The sequence below is a fragment of the Seriola lalandi genome, unplaced genomic scaffold, assembly GCF_002814215.2.
Source record: "Seriola lalandi dorsalis isolate HSWRI2012SDOR001 ecotype SW California unplaced genomic scaffold, Sedor1 jcf7180002054800, whole genome shotgun sequence".
NCBI lineage: Eukaryota > Metazoa > Chordata > Actinopteri > Carangiformes > Carangidae > Seriola > Seriola lalandi.
Genome location: NW_019525353.1, coordinates 56,603 through 62,405, shown reverse-complemented (window position 1 = coordinate 62,405; position 5,803 = coordinate 56,603). Strand labels below are relative to the sequence as shown.

The 5,803-nt window shown below is 38.8% G+C and overlaps 1 protein-coding gene across 4 annotated transcripts in view; it reads right to left on the bottom strand.

Annotated features, from left to right (window-relative positions):
* ttbk1a (tau tubulin kinase 1a) overlaps positions 1–5,135 on the bottom strand; it is a 53,178-nt gene extending 48,043 nt beyond the window's left edge. For 2 of the 4 annotated variants that reach the window (XM_023426019.2, XM_023426021.2), the window contains exon 1: positions 5,020–5,135. The gene's annotated coding sequence lies outside the window, so the exon portion shown is untranslated. Of the gene's footprint in view, positions 1–1,436; positions 1,565–5,019 lie in introns of those variants that run through there. The other 2 variants (XM_023426020.2, XM_087179225.1) reach the window with 1 other exon arrangement.
* Between the last annotated feature and the right edge of the window lie 668 nt (positions 5,136–5,803).

Here is a 5,803-nt window from a genome sequence, read left to right as displayed (position 1 = left end):
ATCAAAGCAAACTATCAGCAGGAAACAATAACAACATAAAGTGATGTACTAAACTACGTTGTAGTGATGGAAAGAGAGCGAACGGAGAACGGTGTCTGCTCAAGTCACCAAATAAAGAATAAATATGTGAAAAAATGAAAAACAAAATTACATCAAATTAACAAAAATGTTCAGTGAAGCTTCTAATTAACATTAATATTGACTCATTTGTTTCTTTGCTGTGATCTTATATAAATATTGTCCTTAAATCTCTTCATTTCAGAGCGTTATCCTGAACGTTGAACTGTACATCTACATATATTTCATCTTTGTTTAATAATATTATTGTCGTTCTGCTCCGGCAACAACGTTTCATTTCTCCGATTTTTAATTTTTAATTATTGATTAAAACTTACAATGTAAGTTAACATGTATTTGCCTGAAGATGCTGTTATTCTTTATTTGTTTGAATTAATTAAATATTATAATAAAAATTAATATTAAAATTTTGGTACAAAAGTTGTTCCATACATCAGAACTGTAGATCTGATTTTACATCATATTATTGTTGTTCTGCTCTGGAAACATTTCATTTCTCAAAAATTTTAATTTCTTATTATTGATCAAAACTTAAAATGTCTTAAATAAATGTCTTAATCTTAAAAACAGGGATTAAGGAAAGATCTTAACTTTAACCTTTGTTATATAACTGCTGTTCTGCTCCGGCAACAACATGACAACAGATGATTAAAGCTCAGATCGCTTCATTAAGAATATTGTGTATAAAAATGCACAAATATTATTTCATGTTAAAATAACACAATTAAATAAATGTTTTGACTTCTTCTTTTGTTGAATATTTATTAATGATTGTTAATTACTTCCTGTCTTCCTCCCTCACAAATCTTTGTCTTGAATATTTATATAATCTAAATGTTCTTCCGTACCTGAGACTTCCTGCTTCACCTTTGTCACGTGATGTTATTGCTGCTCTGCTCTGACAACAAAAGGTGCTTTAATAATATTAATTAATAAAACAAGCTGAGGTGAATTTTGAAAAATGAAATAATTAAAGGTTGAATGGATGTTTCAGTGACACACTTCCGCTCTGGTCCAGGTTTACCGCCCCCCCCCCCCCTTCCTCTCTGCCTCTCCTTCCCTCTCTGCATCACTCATATTGAATCGTTCCTCTCTGCAGTGCACAGTCATGGGTCCCCTGTGCGCATGCGCACCATCACATCCTGCTGATCAATAAATCTGGCCCGGACTGACCCGAGTTATGAATTAAAGATCATTACGGTGACACCACCCGGATCTGTCCCGGTCTATCTGATTCTGATCAAACGTTTTAGACGCGGATCAATAAATTCACTTCCGTTAGCGCATCACTGCAGGACACACACACCCACTGTCTGATCTCTCTAGTCCGGGCCAGATCTGGTCCGGGTCAGGCCTACCTGGCGCACCGTCCGCTCCTTTTCCGCCTTTTGGGAATCTTCATCTGGGATTTTATTTCGGCACAAAACGTCCTGGTCCAGAAAACCCACCGTTCCTCTAAAGGGGGGCCGGGGTTTGGGCCTCAGACTCCCACAGGACTAAACCACCATTGATTTCTCCTCTAACAGTCCCCAATATCAAACCAGACCGGGTCCGTCCTCAGCCCGGCCGTCCGGTGCAGAGCAGACCCCCTGCAGGACCAGGGAGTCCGGCAAGAAACAAAAACCAGATTTTATTTCCCCTCAGAGTCCAGGAGTTAAAAACCCCGCTGCGGTCCGGGTCCGGGTCCTCCTCCGGTTCTCCGCTGCTGCAGCTGAAGAGGAGGAGGAGGAGGAGGAGGAGGAGGACGGACGGACTAGTGGATGCGGACTAGTGGTCCCCCTCCTGCTGGACCGGATCCAGGAGTCAAACCGGGGGGGAAAAACCAGATCCAGAACCCCGGCTGAGGGTGTCCGGGCCGGCGGTGATGAGGCGGGCTGTGGGTGTCAGGTTCTCCGGCTCCAGCCTGTTTGTCCGCACTGCAGCTCTGCCTCCACCAGCGTCAAGCCCCCGTCACACAACCACAACCACAACATCCGGCCACCGCTTTCAAAATAAAACTCCCTCTGAAGCACACTTCCCTCAACAAAGAACAAAGTGGGATTTTTTTATGTTTCCTTTCATTTTCCACCTTTCTAATAAATATGTTTTATATTATCATCGTTTTTATTATTACTTTATTTATCTGTAAACTTAATGTTTATTTAATCTCTCAGTGCTTGTCTGCATATACTGTCAACATGTATAACACTATGGAAATGAATCATATTTTATATTCAATGTACAGTTAATTATGTCTGCACTAATGTACACTACAGTATATTGCTATCACTGTACAGTGTTGCTGCATCAGCACTTGGTATAGACTTCAGTGTTATTCCATACAGACTGTTCAGCCTCACATTCACCTTAGTTACATAATGTCCCTGCTGCTCTGCTCTGGTGCAATATTTAAGTTCTCAAAAAGAAATAGTTTTAATTAATGATTAAAACAATGCAATGTCAATAATAAAAGCTCAGCTGATAAAGAACATTTATGTTAAAAATGTTAAAATAAAAGTTAATGTTTTTTGTTTTAATTTGAAGATGTGGTTGTTCATTATTTGTTTATTTAATGTTCATCCTGTTAAATGGACAATCCTGCACCTCACGTCCAGATTTTAGGAATATCCACCTGACTTTTACTATTGAACGATGTATTATTATATATTACTATATTCATCAGTAACTATTTGATCTATATATATATATATATATATATTACTAATTTGAGATATATTTATAGAGTTTAATATGTTTTCCTGTTTTGTTGATAACATTAATGATGTCATTTCTTTCCTTAAGGAACAGTGTGTGCTCAGTACCATTATTACACCTGGAGATACAATAAACTTTACTTATTATTTTGTATCTGATTTACTTTATTTTACTGTAGATCATTTTCTTGATACATTATTTAATTGTTTAATTGCCTGAGACTTTACTGAGATATAAACAGAGAAAAAGAGGAGAAACTGGAATTAACGAGGAAATGTTGTTAATTTACGTGTTTGGCAAGTTGCAAATACGTTGATACTGAACGACTCAGTAAAATGTTCACAGACATTTTCCACCAAAATATCTGATCTCACAGAACAACCTCCACCTGTGACTCCAGCAGCTGAACTGTTTCTGGTTCTGTTCAGACTCTCACAGATCCAGGTTCCGCTCAGAGAAAGATCCTACATTCAACCTGAACCTCCATCTTTAACCGACCGGAACCACAGAGCGGTTTGTCTGAACCACAGACGGGACTCTGGACGTGGACCTGGTCTCTGGAGAGTCCTGAACCAGCTCTCTGCGGCTCCTTACAGTAATAGAACATTAATATATTCAGAGACAACACACACACGGTGGTGTCAAACTGCAGCGATGTCCATCAGCGTCTCAGGACATGTCACTGTCCAGCGTCAACGTGAATCAGCGTTTCAGAAAACTCTCCATTTTTATCACATTTCTGTTTCAGATCTTTGACCTTTTTGTATTTTGGTCCTGAGCCACCGACAGATTCATGTACAAGCAGCAGTTTTCTAAACTCTAACCTCTGACGTGAGAACTGCACATGGATTTTTACTTTTTACTGCTCGTTGAACAAAATGAGACATTTGAAGACGTCACCTTGGGCTCCGGAAAAATTATTTTTAAAAATGTATTTGACATTTTATTGACAAAATGGTTAATTAACATAATTGGCAGATTAATCAGTAATGAGAGTAATCCTGAGCTGCAGATATAGCTCAATAAGCACAACAAGCAGGTAGAATCAGGTTCTTGGCGGATCTGTTTAGATTACAACCAGGCCTCACCTTGTTTACTGGTGAAGGCTATTAAGGCATGCGGTCTGAAGGAATACCTGCAGACATCACTCAGGGCTCAAAATGGGAACTGCCCACTGTGTTTTTCTGGATTAAAAAAACATAGACATTAAATCAGTATTTTTTATTTACTTTTCATATTGTCATATTACACCAAAATAAGATTATTAATCACAATGCTCCGTGTCGTAAAGATGCAAATAACTATATTTTTCGTCTTTTTTTTTTTTTTTTACTGCTACTAACTATCTGATACTGGATTCTACTTTTAATAAAAAACAAAATACTACAACTGTAATATTTTCCCTTTAGAAAATTGTTAATTTTATTTTGGTAGGTTTTATTTATTTAAGAAGATTGGAAAATATTCCACCACTGTAAACAAACAACCACCATGTTTCCTACCTCCTTAATACTTTCACATTTTTATTTATTTATTTTTTTTTTGATTTTATATTTAATTGTATCTTTTTATTTTGAAAATATTGACCGGATGCGGGGGGCTGTATTTAATGAATCCACCTTGACGGTGACTCCCTCATTTATAATCAGACGGTAGCAGCTGAGTGAGGCAGGCGGCGCTGTTCAGTCCCACCCTCCGAGCAGCACCTGAACGCCTCATCGTCCCCTTCCTTTAGCGTCGAGCCTTTTCTACTGTTGTTCTAACGCTGTTCTACTGTTGTTCTAATGCTGTTCTACTGTTGTTCTAATGCTGTTCTACTGTTGTTCTAACGCTGTTCTCCTGTTGTTCTAACGCTGTTCTCTGTTCTACTGTTGTTCTAACGCTGTTCTCCTGGTGGTTCCATGTCACGACGTTCCAACAACATCCGGAGCAGCGCGAGGCTTTTATTTTCTTAATAAAACACAATAAATCCGATAGATTTGGTTTTTCTAATGAGACTCTACTGGTCCGACATCCTTCCTGTGGCCTCCCTCACTCACACACACACACACACACACACACACACACACACACACACACACACACACACACACACAGCGACAGCCTGACTCCTCAGCATCAGCATCACGTCGCTTCGGTTTCGTGTTCGATGTTCGCTTCGACCGGGCGGGTTCGGTTCGTTTCTCTGTTTGCGACGCGGCTTTTGTTTGTTTGTTTGTTTGTTTGTTTGTTTGTTGTGTTTCTTACCTGAATGTTGTTTTCCGTCCGGACGACAGAGAGCCGAGCAGGATCCACTCCCTCTGCTCCATCTCCACAGCATCAGCACCACACACACACACACACACACACACACACACACACACACACACTTCCTCTGTATCTCCATGTTGAAGCTGCAGCTCCACACCGCCCCCTGCTGGTCCGGAGTCCGTATCAAAAATAAAATGAGCATGTAGTTAAAGTATCAGCAGTAAAAGTATCATGTAGTTGAAGTATCGGCAGTAAAAGTATCATGTAGTTGAAGTATCGGCAGTAAAAATACCATGTAGTTGAAGTATCAGTAGTAAAAGTACCATGTAGTTGAAGTATCAGCAGTAAAAGTATCATGTAGTTGAAGTATCAGTAGTAAAAGTACCATGTGGTTGAAGTATCAGCAGTAAAAGTATCATGTAGTTGAAGTATCAGCAGTAAAAGTATCATGTGGTTGAAGTATCAGCAGTGAAAGTATCATGTAGTTGAAGTATCAGCAGTAAAAGTATCATGTAGTTGAAGTATCAGCAGTAAAAGTACCATGTAGTTGAAGTATCAGTAGTAAAAGTATCATGTAGTTGAAGTATCAGTAGTAAAAGTATCATGTAGTTGAAGTATCAGCAGTAAAAGTATCATGTAGTTGAAGTATCAGCAGTAAAAGTATCATGTAGTTGAAGTATCAGTAGTAAAAGTACCATGTAGTTGAAGTATCAGCAGTAAAAGTATCATGTAGTTGAAGTATCAGCAGTAAAAGTATCATGTAGTTGAAGTATCAGCAGTA